The sequence below is a fragment of the Panulirus ornatus genome, chromosome 57 (genome assembly GCF_036320965.1).
Source record: "Panulirus ornatus isolate Po-2019 chromosome 57, ASM3632096v1, whole genome shotgun sequence".
In the NCBI taxonomy this organism is placed as follows: Eukaryota; Metazoa; Arthropoda; class Malacostraca; order Decapoda; family Palinuridae; genus Panulirus; species Panulirus ornatus.
In genome coordinates, this window is record NC_092280.1 from 27,845,284 (window position 1) to 27,865,058 (window position 19,775).

Here is a 19,775-nt window from a genome sequence, read left to right on the forward strand (position 1 = left end):
TATCAATCGAATCCCATAAAGAGGGATTTAGAATTGTTAGATGCCAAATGATTCCTGAACCTCGCGCAACAAGCGAGCCTTTTAAAGAGAACTGAACACCTTAATCCCTGGGTTCCAATGAACCCTCGAAGCACAATGAAACACACTCGAGCCAAACGAACCCGCTTCGTTCCTCGAACCGTTCTGAAGTTCAGCCTGGAGAGATAAAATCTCTCGTGAATGTTCATTATTTCTCTCATTGTTACTTGGAATCTACGAATCTAGATGGTTTCTGGATGCTGGGTTGAGTGTGATGTTCCAGTGTGTTTGTGTGGCTCTATGGAAGTTTAGGAGTTTGCCAGAGGTCGAGCGAGTCTTTTCTTCATTAACTTGGAGATGCTTCAGTCTCTCGCTGAACACAAACGAAGCTTTTGAAACAAGTGCCATGCACGGAGAGGAACCGAGAAAGATAGCGCTTCTGGGAACCTTCACTTGTTTCTTACGTCTCTCTCTCTCTCTCTCTCTCTCTCTCTCTCTCTCTCTCTCTCTCTCTCTCACCTCCTAATCTGCTATGAGCGACCACCTCCTCCTCCGCCCAGCCAGGTACCCCTACCTTCACCTTGTGATATTTCACTTAACACTTGCCTCTGGACTGATTATGCAAGCATGGGCGAGGAGGGAAGTGTTTTCTTGTGTGTCTGTACCTGACGCCTCGGGTTCTGGCTTCTCAATTCCTCTGCAAAGCAAACTTCGTCTCGAATGCTCGAAGAAACATGAAGTTTTACGACTTATCTCATTTTCTTTTTCCTCTCCTTTCATCTGGACAATCCTGGCTATAAACTTTTATGGTGAGTCGTATTTAGACATTTATAATCTTATAATGATTTAGAGCATGAGTGCATGTATATATGTTCTCTCTCCTATAATGATGTCTGGGAGAATGAATGCACTGTAATCCTTCAACAGCATAGATCAACACAGATTATAATCTTCGTTTATCTGAAGCTTCGAAGAGGAAGAAACTGGGTCACTATGTCTATCCTACCTTTTGTTAATACGAAGTGGCTTTCGGTGGCAAAATTACACTTTGCTATTGTTAAACTTTCCTTATGATACCGTGTCATCTCGTTTTCTATATAATCCTCTAAATAACCCCCACCCCTTTTTTTTCCTTATATTCTATATTTCTAATCCATGATTCAGTTCTATATCATGAATTATAACATTACTTATACCATTGCTTCATCTGTGATGGATGATACATAATCGTTTGTATGATCCTTCAGCCTTTTAAGTGAAGGAGAAAGTTGGTTTCTGATCGATTCCTTACATTTAGCTTTTGAGGTCTTGAAGACCCGTGGTGTTCTGAGTGAAAAGAAAGAAAAAAAACAACTTCTTTAGATTGTTTGACTGGATATTTCCCCGAGTCTAAATACACCTTCAGGGCCGATATATATACACACACACACACACACACTTTTAAGAACCCTTAACAGACATGGTAAGTAGTGTAGCACTCTAATGGAGTGATGATACACGAAGATATGATATTATCCTTTACCGTCCAATTCTGATATCCATGATGATTTGATTCGCAACCTTCGTAAATATCGACATTCAAAAGAGAAATCCTGCGGAGGGTTTTCCCCTGACCAGTGATTAATGTGATTGTATTGACACACATATGCGATGCCTCGTTGCTGGCTAGGTTGCTTTTTACGTCGTCTTTGTGTCAGTCCGTCTCTCTCTCTCTCTCTCTCTCTCTCTCTCTCTCTCTCTCTCTCTCTCTCTCTCTCTCCCCGCGCCGTCAGTAATCGAGGAGGAAAACATAATTAGGGAGAAACCTCCTCCGTCTAGACCTCCGTGGCGCAGCGGTATTACTGGGGGTCGGGTCGAACCGGGACGGGAATCGAGTCGCGGTAGTCTGTCCCAAGTTCATCCAGCTGTTCATCATCCCTACGAGACTGGTTGATGAATTGGGTTACCTGCCTCAGGCTTGGATACACACACACACACACACACACATGCATATCGTAAATGAAATGACCTTGATTAGGGAAGTCAGTCCCTCTTAAGAGATGGAACCAAAAGTTGAACGGTATTAGAACCAATCGATACTCCTAACTATTAGACATTAGCAAGAGTATCCTAAAATGCATCAATAGATTTTTTTTTTCCCCTTCTCAGCAACAAGCGACTCCCCTCCAAGGTTGTACCTGACTTGACCAGATCTCTTAAGTCACAATTCACAAGCACCTGTAAGGGGGAGGGAGGTGGGGTGTTGTGTGCCGGAGGGTTAGGGTGTGTGTGTGTGTGTGTGTGTGAGGGGGGGGGGGGAGGGAGGTAAGTGGTGGGGGTGTTCGGGATCCTCTTCAGTGAGATATATAGCAAAGTGGTGCCATGGTGTGTGATAATTAAACCCATTGTTTTTATTCCCCTTGATTTATGGGGTAAGTACAGGTATCTGCTTTCTTAAGTGGCCCTCATTACTCTCCACTCCGATGTACAGACGAGGATTAGTTATGTCCACCTTTTGCCTCGGCGGCTATTACCATGCCCCACCTCATATGTTGTGAGTTATGAGGCAATGAGGTGGCTGGTACTGCAGTTGCTTGAGTCATCCCGAGCGATGAAGAAGACTCTGTAGAGGGATTTATGTAACAACTGTAGGGACATTTGAGTTACGACTGTAGAGAGATGTATGGAACTGTAGAGGAATTTATGCAAGAACTGTAGAGGGATTTGTGTGACATACGTAGAGGGACTTGTGGTACAAATGTTCCAGGATTTATGACTTACATGCATCAGGTCTTATGCCAAGCCTTATAACACAAGAGCAAGGCGCCTTATAACAAGTGTGTCAAGCCTTATGACATAAGAGCACGAAGTCTTTTTTAACACAGATGTATCAAGCCTTATGACAGAGTTCGAAGCCTATAAACACAGGTGTGTCAAGCCTTATAAGACAGCTGTTTGCAGTCTTATAACAAAAAGAAACTTCTAACTCAGGTGTTGTCCTATCTGTCCTCATAACACAACTCCAGCATTTTGTCCTCCATGACCCACCGTCCCAGTCTGGTGACACCATTTTGTTTCATATCACGACTTAACCTTTCTAGCCGCCCGCACAGAACTCCCATTCCAGCCTCGGTCACACTATCGTTCTTGCTTGGGCCCTTTCGGCGCCACCGTTCCGAGTCCCTAAGACACCAGCGTTCCAGCCACCACCGTCCCAGTTCTTAAGACACTAGCGTTCCAGACACCACCGTTCCAGTCCCTAAGACACCAGCGTTCCAGCCACCACCGTCCCACTCCCCTTGATGCAGCCATTCCAGCCCCTTACACCACCAGCGTTCCAGCTCACGGACACCATCGCTCCATCCCCAGCGACACCACAGCTCCAGACGCCGCTGTTCCATACCCCATGACATCACCGTCTCAAACCCAAAGATACAACTGGTCCAGTCCCCATAACGCCACTGTTCCAAACCCCAAGACGCCATCGGTCCAGACCTCCCCCACCTCTGACATCACCGCTCCAGCTATCACGACACCCCACTTCCAGACCCTATGACACTATCATTCCAGACTCCATGATACCACCATCCCAGCCAGCCAGCCAGCCTCTCTTAAGACCCCAGTGTTGCAAACCCAACTGACTGACACCACCGTTCCAGCCACACGAGCCCCTCCACTCCCACCCACTGGAACCACCGTACCAACACTACCACCAAACCACGTAAGGAATACAAATAATCAATTACCCTCATCTGGAGGCAAGTCGTGAGTGAACGACGTCAGATGGCGAGATACGCGCATGCTTTATTTCATCTCTTCTTTAAAAGAAGGAGAGAAAAAAAAAGGAGAGAGAGAGGGAGAGAGATACAACTCCCAAGTTTCAGTACGTTGATTGAAATGTTACCTTCGCCTTATTGAAATAACAAGCAGCCCAGAAAATGCCAATTACCCTCTTTGACCACTTTTAGTTTTAAGGCCAATTCTACCCTCGTGAGAGCCAGGGGCACAAGATTAGATACCTACCCTTAGCCTTATACGTGGCTGACCTGCCATAAGGTATGCCTAATTACCCACCTGGCCAGGAATGTCACCAGAACAGTAAGGTCAACTGCTCTTAAGCCACTGGCGCGCGGGGAGGAGGAAATGCGCTGCACGCCGTGTGGCATCAACGGCGGCAGAGTACAAGAAGCGAAGGGTTACCTGGCAGCAACCATTTTTGGCCGCCTCACCGCAGGGGGTCTATTAGCCCATCTCGTACGAAGCTGACAACGCAATGGATGGATACGAACAAGGGATGGACACACGGGCGAATAATGGCGTAGGGGGGAGGGAGACGAGGGCGAGCAGCCTGTGGTGAGCCTGTGGAAGCAGGCTACGGTAAGCGGGTATCGCTATGATCCGGGTTACGTGAGCTGCTGCTGCTGCTGCTGCTGCTCCATCGTCTCCTCCACTTATCCGGAGCGTCGCCGTTTCCTTAAGGTTCCTGGAGTGACTTTTTTTTTCTTTGAAAGACGCGGTCGCGGTGCTGGATCGCGGTGCTGGATCGCGGTTTTAGGGCCGTAGGATGATGAGTAGGTGGGTCTGACGACGCGATCTCAAGAGCGGCTGGCCCGGGGTTGTTGCGGGTTCGGTTTCGTGTTCGTCCCGTCGCCGAGAACCTGGATCCGGGATTGACGCCCTTCGCCCGGGATCGAAGCATATGTTTTCGGACTCGAAGATGCAAAATCCTCGGCCATCGACATCGCTCATTATCCGGGGCCACCGTGGTTCTTGGGTCAAGAATATGGTTCGTGGTGGAGGAGGGTTCAGGGTCGAGAATATGGATCCTGGTGGAGGGCTCAAGGGTGGATTAGACCATTCCTGGTGGAGGGGGATTCATGGCAGAGATTATAGGGACCTGACCTAAGACCACGGATCCAGGACATGAAGACTCTTAGGGTTCTTTGCTTCATCCTTTGTGCTTAGGTCTTGGGGGACCTGAGGGCCTGAGCCATGAACCAAAGACTTGATCTGCAGCAGCTGTTAAGAGGCTGACACAGATAAGACAGAAGCAAGATAGGGATCCACAAAGGCAAAGCAAGGAAGGGTAAGAGGAGCTTATATGGTCCAGGAGAGACAGGGGCCTCACGGACATAAGCTACAATGCAAGAGTAGAGACGTGCATGAACCAACAGCACAGCAGACGTCAGGCGTTCCGTGTGGGGAGCTGTGTGTGTGTGTGTGTGTGTGTGTGTGTGGGTGGGTGGGTGGGTGGGCTACACGACTGACTGAGGGTTAGCAGGGGTCTCTGGCGAGCTGGGATTTGGCTCGGGTGGCGTGCGTGTGTGGTGATACAGAACCTGACTGACTCCTGGAGATATCCACAGTTCATAGAGGGATGTGGATGACTAGGGTGAGGTGGCTGAGCTTCAGCGTGGAAAATTAAAAAAGAAAAAGATGGGTGAATGATGTGGCTGAAGGGGTGATGAGGGTGATGGGGGAGAAAATGGTTTGTACTGGGATGTTTGATGGCTGACTCTTGTTGATGTTGGGTCGCTAGTGTGTGTGTGTGTTTGTCTGAGTGTGTGTGTGTGTGTGTGTGTATGCGTGGTGTGTGTATGCGTGGTGTGTGTGTGTGTGTGTGTATGCGTGGTGTGTGTGTGTGTGTATGTGTATGCGTGGTGTGTGTGAGATGGCCAACGTAATATAACTTGTATATCAAGACTCCCGATATAATCCATCACAAGAAACATGACAGATTTTATACAACAATATTATAAAACGAAATTACTCCACCTCGTCGTAATTCAGCGTGACTTTTGCAATCTCCTCTGTCGCTACAGGTGTGAAGGGAGGTCGCAAGTGTGTTGAGAGTGCAAGTGTGTCGAGAGTGCAAGTGTGTCGAGAGTGAAGTGCGTCGAGAGTGCAAGTGTGTCGAGAGGTCGATTGTGTCGAGAGCGCAAGTGTGTCGAAAGGGTAACTGTGTTGAGTGCGTGTGTGTTTGTTGAGACAATGTCTGAGCAACAAGTGACTTAATCTTTGTATTTTCTTACATCAGTCACGACTTTGTGGCCACTGATACCCATGATGGATGCCCTATTGTACGAGTATATATATATATATATATATATATATATATATATATTTTCCTTAGAGTCCACGGGGAAAATGGAACGCGGTAAGTTCCCAAGTGCACTTTCGTGTAATAATCACATCATCAGGGAAGATACAAGAAAAACATATTATATTCAGTTGATATACAACGAAGAGACGTAGCTAGGACGCCATTTGGTAAATAAATGTTGATGTTTTGAGGGATAGACATTAAAATGCCTCAACTTCTCACCGTGTTGCCGGAGGTAAAGAGGCAGTGAGATGACATTCTTGCCTATCTCCACCACAGTGTACACGCACCACACTGGGAACTACACCACACCACAATAGCAACCACACCACCACTCCTAACCACAGTGGGACTCGCCACGCCAATCTCAACCACAGTGTACACGCACTGGAAACTACACCACACCACAGTGATGCGCACACCACAATAGCAACCACACCACCACTCGCAACCACAGTGGGACTCATCGCGCTAGGGAACTACGCCACACCAATCTCCACCACAGTGGTACTCACCACAGCAGGAGTTACAGCACCAGTCCACAGCTGGGACTGGTATGTGGTGCTGGACAATGGGACGGACAAAAGAAAAAAAAAAATTACAAAACCATAAAATCACATTGTTAAGGGGGGGTGTGAGGGAAATGTCCTCGTTGGGCTATGTTAACGACCCCCTGTGTGTAGGGGGGGAACACTAAGGGATGTAGACCACGTCCTCAGAGGTATAGTTTGCACTGTTGTTTACCGTAAACCGACAGAAGTTTGTGGTAAACTCCTCTCGGTTTACTCCAACTTAAAAGGGAATATTAACACGTTCGCATCCATATGTTTTTTTTTAATGGTGCTGTGACGTATATGGCATACAATGTATATAGTGCATGACGGATGTGTGGTTGCTACTACATATTGTCCCGAGTGTATGTATAATGTATATAGTACATGACGGATGCATAGTTGTTGCTACACATTGTCCTGAGTGTATGGCTTAATAGCATCGTGTTTTGTGTTGCTCTAAGTATAATGTATTATTGTATTTTGATGTATTTCCTGATATGTATCTCCATGTTAGTACTCTTCTCTTCGCGTAACTTTACTGAGATATTCGCAACCATATGTGTGTGTGTGTGTATTGCCAGGTGGTAGTCTACATGGGCGGCTGTGGCGATGTCAGTGGCGCAGTGGGTAAGAAAAAAAATATACGTGGGCTACAGCGTAAAAAAATTCTCTGAAGTACACGTGTGACACTGTACTATAAAATGTACATAACTAATACTTTTTTTCGTAGATAAAGCAACATGAATGAGAGTCACTTTACGAATGTGACAATGTACGTACATAGGACATGGCCAAAGCGTACATACATTCACGTACAGATTGTACAGTGCATACGACAGCGTATTAGGGATGCGAACCTGGACGTCCGTGTACTCGAGATGGAAGTTAGATATGTAACTTACACTTTAGTAGGGAAACCCCCGTGGAGCCGTATGCATGAGATGTGAACACGGGAGATGGGTGTACACACGGCTAGCGTACACGGCCGAGGTATATTAAGTAGACATGCTCTGGCTAAGAGGGGCGGATCCGCATCGGATAAGGTTTTGCTTCCGATTTAAGAGACGTACGCATATAAGATTAAATTATAAATAGTCCTTAATATGTGTTATTTTCCTGTACGTTCTGTCGAGGTAGGGCGGTCGGGAGAACGCCAGAGGCTCCGGCCAAGATGGTAGAGGAGGAGGAAGGGCTGGAGGAGGAGGAGGAAGAATAATAGGAGGAAGAGGGAGAAGAAGAAGAATAGGAGGAGGAAGAAGAGGAGGAAGAGGAGATGGAGGAGAAAGGGGTAGGAGACAGAGGGGAGCCTTGGAGGATGAGTTGGCCATTTCAGAAGCTTGATCTGAAGGTCGAACTTGAAGGCCTGATGAGTATTGGAGGCTTTGCTCAAGAGGGTCTTTTTTTTTGCGGAAGGGGCCCGGGTCATTACCCTCTCTTGCCAAGGTAATTTTGAATGTCATATGAACGTTTTCGGATCTGGCCATAGAAAGAGGTTCTTGGAGGTGGACCAAAAGGGGTTTTGGAGGACAAGCTGGCCAATCTCTATAGCCTTCGTCTGAGGATTTGGCCAAAAGAGGAGGTTCTTGGAGGTGGACCAAAAGGGATTTTGGAAGACGGGCTGGCCTTCGTCTGAGGATCTGGTCAAAGGAGGAGGTTCTTGGAAATGGACCAAAAAGGGGTTTTGGAAGACGGGCTGGCCATCTCCATGGCCTTGACTTTTACAGCAGAACAACACCCCTGGCCAGAAGGTAGAACTGACGCCGTTGGCCTGTGTTTACACAAGTTTACACGAGAAAGACAGACTACAGGAGGTCTGATTGGCCCACGACTGGGTTGTCTGGGCGAAACTGAAGCAAATTGAAAGGGGAAAGCGTCATGCTTCTCGTATTTGGTTACTCTCATTCATTGTCTCTCCGAAAATTATCTCTTTATCGCTAGCCTCTCATTCAGTGTCTCGACTCAAACGAGTGAGGAAAGAAAGCTAATCTCTCTCATGTCTCATTCAGTCTCATCATTGAACAAATATGATGGAATGAGAAAGTCATGTTTCTCACAGTCGATCTCCCTCATTCAGTCACTCATCATGGTGTCTCAGCCCCGAGGGAAAAGTTAGAAATTAATGAGAAATAAATCACTATATTCTATTAGTTACATGGTGGTGAAGGAGAATAAACTGGTCTGGTTCCCATGAGGAGTAAATTGAATAAGTGTCAGCAGAAGCTTGAGATAACGAGAGATAAACAAAGGTGATAAGGATTATAATCCAATGGAAGAAGTTAAAAGATTTATTCTACTTCAAACGTACTTTAGATAGAATCCGTCAAATTTGCTAGTAAGAGAAGAAAAAAAACCTCGGCCAGTTCTCGAAAATGAGTGATGATTTTGTAGTGAAGACTCGTCCTAGCGCCTTGTAGGCTAGATGATAGTGACAGAACAGGACAGTGATAGTGAGAATGGGTTTTGGTAATAGTGAGGCACAGACGTACGGTATGAGTTAGGTACAGAGAGATCTTCTGATGAGGCATAGTGAGTTTAGGTGATAGTGAGGTACAGTGAGGCATAGTGATATATGGTGATGGGCTACTGTGAATTATAGCGAGTACTGGTGATAATAGACTATAATGAGGCCTAGTGAATATGGTGATAGTGGATTATAATAGCGAGGTCTAGTGATATGTGGTGATAGTGGATTACAGTGAGGCCTAGTGATGTATGGTGATAGTGGATTATAGTGAGGCCTAGTGATGTATGGTGATAGTGGATTATAGTGAGACCTAGTGATATATGGTGAAGGAAGGGGGACTTAGTAATGGCATGGAAGCTGGAAGAATGGTCATGAGGGGTAGGGGAAATGGGTGGTGGTGGGGTGGTGGTGGTTTTTGAGCGTGACCCATAAATCTGGGCGCTCACTGGATGGGCGGCTGTGGGCGGGGTGGGTACGGTGGGAGAGAGAGGAGGGGGAAGAGAGAGATGGAGAGAGGGGAAGGAAGGGAGAGAGGGGGAGGAGCGACCATGAGATGGAAAGGTGGTTGGGAAGAGGTTGATGGACGAGGAGGTGGTAGGTGTCTTGAGGAGGGGGAGGTGAGAGTCGTTGGGGGAGGATAGCTATTGGGGGGGAGGAGGTCGTAGGGGGGAGGAGGAAAGGAGGTGTACAGGTCGTTGAGATGGATACGAGAGTCGTAAGGGGGTAGTCGTATGTCGTAGGGGCTAAGAGACGTGGTCACAGGTCTGTCACGTTGAGGGAGACGAGGTTATAGATCCATCAGGGTGAGGGAGACGGGCTCATAGATCTATCAGGGTGAGGGAGACGAGGTCACATATCTATCGCGTTGAGGGAGACGGGGTCACAGATCTATCGCGTTGAGGGAGACGTGGTCATAGATCTATTGCGTTGAGGGAGACAGGGTTATAGATCCATCAGGGTGAGGGAGACGAGGCTACAGATCTATGCGAGGGAGACTAGGCTATAGATCTATCAGGGTGAGGGAGACGAAGCTACAGATCTATCAGGGTCAGAGGGAGGAGATCACCACAAAGGCAGGGAGGGACCTGCCCTGGGAGGTGGTCTCCGCCACTTTTGACTTATTTAAAAGACGTAAATTATAGAGATAAACCTCTTCACTCTGGGCTTGAGGTGACTTGAGGAATTCGAAAATTATTATAGAGAAAAAAAAACAACTATAATTACCGGTATGCCATATCAAGATGGCCAGGAATTATAACATAGTAATTATAGAGAGTTCCATGAGGACGGCGGGGAAAATCATAATTCTTCGAAATAATATAACATTCGTCGCTAATGGGTAAAACGAAGGACGTGGGGTGTGTATGTGGTGTGTGTGTGTGTGTGTGTGTGTGTGTGTGTGTGTGTGTGTGTGTGGGGTGCCGGGGGTTGTGTGTGGGAGGGGAGCAGTATGAAGGGTATGGGACGTTGGAGGGGAGGGTAGATATCTGGTGTGTGTGTGTGTGTGAGATTAGATTGAGGGACTGTATGGTCGAATGGTGTGTGTCCGTGTGTGTGTGTGTGTGTGTGTGTGTGTGTGTGTTTTCTACATCCCTCATAAGTACATATAACATCTATTCTTATGGAAAATATACTTCCTTGCGTCACTGATATATCAAATCTACTTAAACCTTTTTTTTTCATCAATGATTCTAAACTATCCAAGGCATACATACATTCCTTCAGCAACGCAACGCTTCGTCTCCTTTTAGAGAGAAAGAACGAGAGATGTTGTCAAATACACAGCCAAAGTAAAACCAGAAAAAAACAATTTTCGTCCAATGTAACCCTGCGAAAGGTGTCACCAACGACACGTTTTCTCCAGCGAAAGAAACCGGGTGTTTAACAGTAAACACAGTGTTAAATTATTCACCAACTTAGACGTGTGTGTGTGTGTGTGTTGGAGGTGGGCGAGGTTGTGGTGTATAGCGGTGAACAGCCCTCCTTGTGGCGGAGCTCTCGAATGACAGCGTTATATGATCCACGGAAAAAAATCTATCTAGTGTTAAGATATACTTTTTTGGGGGGAGTCTATTGGGTTACTCTTGATAGACAGAGGATCTATTGGGCAGACAAGAGCAGTAGATTCAAACGCAGGAGTTTATTGGGAATGAGAGGCCTATGATGGTGAATTGTGCCATCTCCTGGCAGTTTATGGCAGTCTTTGTATTCTTCGAGGGTAGGAGGAGTATATACATCGTCTCCTCGATGTATATCAACTGACTTATATTTCTCTCTTGTATCTCCCCTGATGATGTGATTATTACACGCAAGTGCACTTGGGAACTTTTCGTGTTTCATTTTCTCCGTGGACTCTAGGAATATATATATATATATATATATATATATATATATATATATATATATATATATATATATATATATATATATATATATCGAAGGTGGGGAAGGGGGTGAACAGTCACTGATGTGCTTCGTGTATAGAGTAAAAGTAATTGATGTAGTAAAAGGTAATTAAGATCCTCGTTTGTCCTGGGGAAGGTTAATTGTTTATTAATCTCTGCAAAAAAAAAAGAGATTTCATTTGTCTAAAGGTAATTAAGCCATTGTACATACGTCGTTACGACCCCTGAGTAGTTAAGAGTCAGGTTGATGATCAGAGGCCATTATGACCCTAAGGGTCGTACTACCGTCGTGTTTGAGGGTCGTATTATCGTCGTCGTCAGCGGTCGTACCCTTGTGGTTGAGGTGGACGTGGTTGTGAGGGACGTGGTTCAGATGGACGTGGTTGTGAGGGACGTGGTTCAGATGGACGTGGTTGTGAGGGACGTGGTTCAGAGGGACGTGGTTCAGGAGGTCGTTGTTTTGAGGATCGTGGTTCAGAGGGACGTGATTTAGGTGGACGTGGTTCAGGTCGTGGTTCAGAGGGTCGTGGTTCAGAGGGACGTGATTTAGGTGGACGTGGTTCAGAGGGTCGTGGTTCAGATGGTCGTGGTTCAGAAGGTCGTGGTTCAGATGGACGTGGTTCAGAAGGTCGTGGTTCAGATGGACGTGGTTCAGAAGGTCGTGGTTCAGATGGACGTGGTTCAGAAGGTCGTGGTTCAGAGGGTCGTGGTTCATTTACGACGAAGCACAGATGAGATGCGAGATGGGAAAGGGGGGAGGAGGAATAATGTGGGGGGCCAATATATTGCCCACAGTGGGGAAGAAAAGGTGTGGGAGAGGGAAGGAGGGGGTTTGGAAAGGGGATGGAGCTGAATATGTGAGAGGGAGGAGGGAGCATGATTGCTCAGTAGGGTGAGACGATAAGAAATTAGGGAGGAAAAAAAGATGAGAGATAGGGATGAAACGAGGGAACAATGCAAAAAGGGTAAGGGAGAATAGATAGGGGTAGGATATGAATGTGATAAAAGATGAAAAAAAAGGGAAGGTAATGGGAAACAATGCATACAGGTGGATAGATAGAAGGATAAATACGCAAAATAGGTATAGATAATTGGAGAGACAGATGTCAATACACGTTGAGGTATAGGGAAAAACAGGTGTTTTCTTGTAAAAGAATAATGAAATTAAAGAATTTAAAAAATTGGCTCAAACATTAGGGTCATGAAGGAGTTCAAAAGACGAAAGCCAAGGTAAATAGGGACTCTTCCTTGCCCATTACGCCTCGCCAATTTCCCAATTTCCTGACCATTGATAACTGGTCGAAATCAGCTGTCATGTTTACGTCTTGTCACAAAAGGAAGAGGTTCATATACATTGGGGTTACACACCCCGAGGATGTACTGCTCCAGTTGTCTTCTCTCGGCCGTTTTGGAATGGATTTGAGCGAGTGTCGGGCGGCCACGGGAGAGAGAGAGAGAGAGAGAGAGAGAGAGAGAGAGAGAGAGAGAGAGAGAGAGAGAGAGAGAGAGAGTTGCTTGCTCGCAAGTGTCTACAGTGAGATTTTTGCCAAAAGGCCCGACTTGCATCTCTCTCTCTCTCTCTCTCAACCCCCCACAACCCTTCCTTCCTCCCCCTAAAGCCTCCCTCCCCTCTCTCTCCCACAACCCTCCCTCCTTACCCCCAACCATCCCTCCCTCCCTCCCTCCCTCGCTCCCTCCACCTCTCTCTCGCTCCTCCAGTGCCTCGTGTGAGGCAAGCCAGCCAGCCAGGCGAAGACGGTAATAACTTGGAAGTTCTCTACGCGTCGTAAGTCAAAATGATGCACAATAATCGACGCCCAAGACCTCCTTAAGTCAGGAAGAGGAGAGGGGAGGGGAGGAGTAGGGCAAGGGGGAATAGAGAGAGAGAGAGAGAGAGGGAGAGAGAGGATGAACATTGTGTTGTGTGAACGTGTGCGTGTGAATGAGAGAGAGAGAGATGGAGAGAGAGAAAGAGAGAGAGAGAGAGAGAGAGAGAGAGAGAGAGAGAGAGAGAGAGAGGGGGTGGCGGGGAGTGGGGGAGAGTACGTGGGAGGGCCAGATAACAGAAGACCTGATGGTCTATGGCGACGTTATCTGCTGGAGGGCATTACGAGTATGAGAGAGAGAGAGAGAGAGAGAGAGAGAGAGAGAGAGAGAGAGAGAGAGAGAGAGAGAGAGAGAGAGAGCACTTACGAGTACGTACAATTTCATTTTGCCATGAGGCACGTGACGAGTAGAGAGAGAAAGAAAGAGAGCGAGATACGACAAAGCGAAGAAAGAGGGACAGTGGATGAGCTGCCGAGATATTAAGAGAGGCAAAAGAATTAAAGAGAGAAAAGAAAGAGCAACGAACCCACCCCCTCTCCCTCCTCCCCATTCAGCCTCTCTCTCTCTCTCTCTCTCTCTCTCTCTCTCTCTCTCTCTCTCTCTCTCTCTCTCTCTCTCCTTGCCCTTTCTGTCTCTCTCTCTTCTTGCCCCCCTCTCTCTCTTTCTTCTTGCCCCTTCTCTCTCTCTCTTTTGCCCCCCCTCTCTCTCTCTCTCTTTCCCCTTTCTCTCTCTCTCCTTGCCCTCTCTGCCCCTCTCTCCCCTCCTCTCTCTCCCCCTCTCTCATCTTGCGCTCTCTCTCTCTCTCTCCTTGCTCTCTCTCTTGCCCCTCTCCCCCGCCCCTCCTTCTCTCCACCACCACCTCCTCCTCGCCAACATTACACATAATCTTAATGGCATGAGGTGAATAATTGTTTATGTCTGACTAACTCTCGCTTACCCTGCCAACTGCCCTGTTTATGGCAGACCCAGTGTTTAATGCTGGAGTCACGGACTACTTATGAAGATTTTACTCCCACATAAACCAGTTGCAAGTACCAGCGAAATGTGCCACTCTCCGCGGCGCGAGATTATTCCAGCGGAGCTGCAGGTGATGGCTGGGTTGATGGCTGATGGCTGTGTGGGCCTCATGGCTTGATGATGGCTCTCGGTTGTGTGGGCCTCATGGCTGCTGAGTGGGGGGCTCGTGGCTTGATGGATGATGGCTGTGTGGGCCTCATGGCTTGATGATGGCTCTCGGTTGTGTGGGCCTCATGGCTGCTGAGTGGGGGGCTCGTGGCTTGATGGCTGATGGCTGTGTGGGCCTCATGGCTTGATGATGGCTCTCGGTTGTGTGGGCCTCATGGCTGCTGAGTGGGGGGCCTCGTGGCTTGATGGATGATGGCTGTGTGGGCCTCTTGGCTGAGTGGGGCTCGTGGCTTGATGGCAGATGGCTGTGTGGGCCTCATGGCTTGATGGCTGATGGCTGTGTGGGCCTCATGGCTTGATAGCCCTTGGCCATGTAGCCCTCATGGCTGGATGACAAACCCCCTGGTGGATGATAGTGGCCACCCAGTGGATGAAAGTTTCTTTTATTTTTAAGGTTATCTGGTTGTTGATGACTTGGTGGATGACTGGAATTGATGGTTGCATCCACCGAGTATTGACGATGGTTTATGGCTCGGTCATAGTGATGCCCGTGCCTTAAGAACTGTATAGATACTGTCTATAAGACATGTCTATGGTTCATGTCTGTGGCTCATCACCAAAACTGGTGTTTATAGAATGGTTACTCTCTGTGGCACAATACTGTGGCTCATGTCTGTGTTGTGGTTCCTCTCTATGGCTTAGAAGTATGGCAAGTGTGTGTGGTGTCTTGTTTTTTTTTCCTCGCTCATTATACGATTCTTGAGCACGATGGTACGATCCTCGAGCACAGCGGTACGTTCCTCGAGCACAGCGGTACGTTCCTTAGGCACGACGGTACGTTCCTTAGACACGATGGTACGATCCTTGAGCACAACGGGACGACCCTTGAGCACGACGTTACGACCCTTGAGCACGACGGTACGTTCCTTGAGTACGACAGCACGACCCTTGAGCACGACGGGATGATCCTTGAGTACGACGGCACTCAAGGTTGGTACCGTCGTGCTCAGAGATCCACGCCGTCGTAACCAAGGCCTTAGCATTTATGAGACTGGACCAAACTACTGCAGGAGGAGGAAGCCCTTGGATGGCTAGTATAAGAGACTGAACCAGATACACGAGAGACTGTCCTCACTCGTAGGGTCAACCCTTTCGGAAGTGATGGTTCGAGTGAACCAGTAGAAATAGTTATACGACCCCTGACACCTCAAGACCTTGAGAGAGAGAGAGAAACCTCTCTCTCTCTCTCTCTCTCTCTCTCTCTCTCTCATCATAGGTTATACATACACACACTCACACCTCGACAGGTCTACGAAACCCGGGGCAAAGTCGAGCCCCTTTTAAACTGGTTGTCGCACTCTGAATATTTATCTCTCTTCGGCCGAAGCTTCGACCGTAGATCTGCGGGGCGTGATTTTGCTGGAAGGTTTTACTGCAGGCCACTGCAGCCTTCTGCAGGATGGTGGCGACAGTTGTAGGCTCCATCTCATGGTAGCCTGCGAAGTCACGGACCCGCTCACACGAGTTATCATTCGCTGAAACACAGTAGAATTTAGTCCCGTTGGAAATGAGGTCAAGAGTTGAGAGAGAGCTTTGGAGAGGGGCGGGTGGAGTAGTAGGAACACTGGCTAGAAATCGGGTTCAGTTTATGATGAAGGATTATGAGGAAAAGAGGATCATGTACTGATGTGTTTGGAACCTATTGCAGCCCTTTTTATTGACGAATTGTAGATGGAAAAGAGGATCATGTATTTAGACCCTATTGATATACTGTTGACGTATTGTATATGGCAGAGAGGATCATGTATTGATGCGTTTCGAACCTATTGCTGTCCTTTCTATCGACGTATTGTATATTATAGAAATCCTCTTTGTATTATCATACCGCCACACTAATATATCTTGTGATAAAAGCTCCAAGATAACGAAATGAAAAAAATTATAGAAAGTCTAAATTTACGAAAATATTTCAATATCAAGTTGATGCGCCCCTCTCGCACGGGTTTTAAAGTTCCTTAAGTCTTATCATCTGATGGTCATCGTGATGTACAAATAAAGCTGTTTAGCTGTTCGTAGATGTCATCCGATTCCTTAACAAGCCATCATCAGATGCTTAATCAAAGCCCTGCTGAATTAAAGCAAATACTGCTTATAACATAGAAAATGAATTATCACCCGGATACCCTACAATTATAACCCATTTATTATGGTTTATGTTAGTAAAGTTAAGAGAGGTTACTGAAGGGGAACGTAGACTTTAAGTTATAGCTTTATGAACGTTAGTAAAACGAGTAATGATCTTTGGATGTTTCGTATTACCATTTATCCTTCTATACCTCTATATATATATATATGTATATACCCCTTTTCTATACATATCTTCCCACATAGATTTATAGTTACGTTTTTCCTAGACACACACACACACACACACACACACAATGTTAACAGGGAGACAATGGTAGGTCGTAAAAACAGCTGGGTGTTATATACCGTCCTTCATAAATTCGTAGCCTTAAATCTTAAAAGCGCCACTTGTTTGGCGGGTCCCGTTCGTTTTTCGCTCATAAGTTAATGGCGAGACGATGAGCCCGATAGACGTGATGGACGATGGAGCGGGTCACGTTACCCCAGTTGTGACCCCTGTGGATGATCGAGGGAGATTCAGGTAGACCACGAAGTTCCCACTCGAGATCATGATTTCCCTCTTCAGACAAGACTGGAGATTCTTCCTCCGTTCGCCGTTTCGCAGTGATCTATGGTTGTGTTGACGCATGTGTTGACACACACTGTGGTGACGATTCACAAACTCTCTGGCCATTGACCTCGTAGTTATTGCCTTGTGTGATGATCCAATAGCGTTTCTAAAGCTGGTTATGATTCGTAATAAGACTATACGTTAAGGGGAGGATACATTGAACTTTCTGTCCAATCAATCTCAAATACAATTATTACATGGTATTTCACATACTCATATCTAGACCTCACTGACATTGACACTGTAATCATCATTCCCTCTCGCTCTGAATTAATCTCTTCGATACAGGTCAAATGAGATAGAAAAAAAAAAAATGGATCCACAATAAACACTACGATGGCGCTCAAAATTAAGCCCCTTCGGAGCACAGTCTTCTGGAGGCTCATTAAGACATCACACAAATAACAGCAGTACAGTTGGTGATTAAGAACTCTCGCTCCTGCGTCACAACGGGTTTATAATTACCTTAATGACCTAATTTACGACACATGCCCCCGTGGGATGACTCCAGCAGATGCGATTTTTCAAGGGTGTCCTTCTCCAACTCGGATGTCACGTTTAGTTCACGCTCGAGGCCAAATCTGCAGTGGATACAATCCCTTTACGTATGTTCTCGCTTATTTGGCCCCCCCGAGTTCGCTACTTTCTTAAGGGGCAAGTTCGCTTATGAGAGCGAGGACTGTGTGTGTGTGTGTGTGTGTGTGAGGCAAGAAGGAACCGAGGTCGACTCGTGAGCTGAGGTGCATTGGGGTTGTGAGGGAGAGCTGAGGTTCATTGTTTGGCGAGGTTTCGGATCCTGAGGTTCAGACCGAGTTTATGAATCCCAGTGGTTCATAATAAGGTTTTCAGTGAGGTTTTTAAACGTATATGATTCTTACTTAGGTTTTGAACCCTTGAGGTTCATAATGATGTGGGGAAAAGTCTGGAGTTCCCTATCAAGCTAAAACAACAGCTTTATGCTCACAATCTAAGTAGAGTAGAAGAGACTCGTTATAACATCCAGGGGAACAAAGCGATCCTCTCTCTCTCTCTCTCTCTCTCTCTCTCTCTCTCTCTCTCTCTCTCTCTCTCTCTCTCTCTCTCTCTCTCTCATCCGTGAGGGGTACGAGTTCGAATCTCCCGTGGTTCATCCTCCTTCAGGGGTGTTGGCAAAATCCACATGTTGGTCCAGGGAAGAACAGGGAGCCAGGAGAAGAGTCACGTGGGGCATTACAAAGAGCGATTAATTAAGATGTGTAGTGGCGAAACCGACGCTTTGCCATTGTTTATCACGTCTGGTCAGGCAGGCAAGCGAACTGGTTAGTTCCCAGTAATGGTCAGCGGATACTCCGTGTGGTAACGTTAACTGGTGTGGGTTAACTGGCTGGCTGGCTAACAGTCTGCAGGGGCTAAGCTAGTAAGTAATTCAACTGGCAGTCGACAGTCCATTTAGATCACTCGAAAGGAAAACTAGTTAGCACGTTAGTTGGTGAGAGAGAGAGAGAGAGAGAGAGAGAGAGAGAGAGAGAGAGAGAGAGAGAGAGAGAGAGAGCCAAATGCAAACACTAACAGACAGATTGGGTCCTTCCGGGGCTGGCTGGGGTACCAGGTCAGAAATATGGAGGTTTAGTGTAGTGAGAGAGAGAGAGAGAGAGAGAGAGAGAGAGAGAGAGAGAGAGAGAGAGAGAGAGACAGAAAGCAGATGACTGAAGGAGAAATAGCTCTAAATTGTATATGCAAGTAAATAGGTGCAAGGAAATTAATACCAGACGAAGAAAAAGGGATTCTCAAGGGTGTTTTTACATGTGCATGTGTATTTTTTTTTCCTACCATCAAATACGCGATTAGTAAATCCTTTCATAATATTAACACATACTCGCTACACTGAGAAGCGAAGAATCAGACTTGCTAGTCTTAAATGACACTTCAGTAAAGTCAGGGGAACTCTAGCTCCGGTACCATTCCTGGATCTTATGCACTTCGAAGAGCAAAGAGCTTCCAGCTGAAACGCAGATTGAGGAAAAGAAAGGGAGAATATATAACCCAAGGGAGAAAGAATACTTCCCACGTATTCCCTGCGTGTCGTAGAAGGCGACTAAAAGGGGTACGGAGCGGGGGTGCTGGAAATCCTCCCCTCCCGTTTTAATTCTTCCAAAAGATGGAACAGAGAAGAGGGCCAAGTGAGGATATTCCCTCGAAGGATCAGTCCTCTGTTCTTAACACTACCTCGCTAATGCAAGAAATGGCGAATATGCATGAAAGAAAAAAGGAATATTCTCTCAATTCTCAACTTCCTTTATGCCATATTCTACCATTCCATCCATCAGCCAACTTTTCTTATATATTCCCCCTCACTTCCACCCAATCCTCCCATTCCACCAGCTGGGATAGGTCATGCCCTTGGGGCAGCAGCTCCTGCCCATCACAGTAATCACCTATCATCAAGTAGCCCTTAGCCATTAGCGTCATCTTAACAGCACAGAAGCCCCTCTCTATCATACTGGACCCTTTCAATCAACCATGACCACACCGCCTCTCAACCCATCCATCAGCCCTTTTCCGT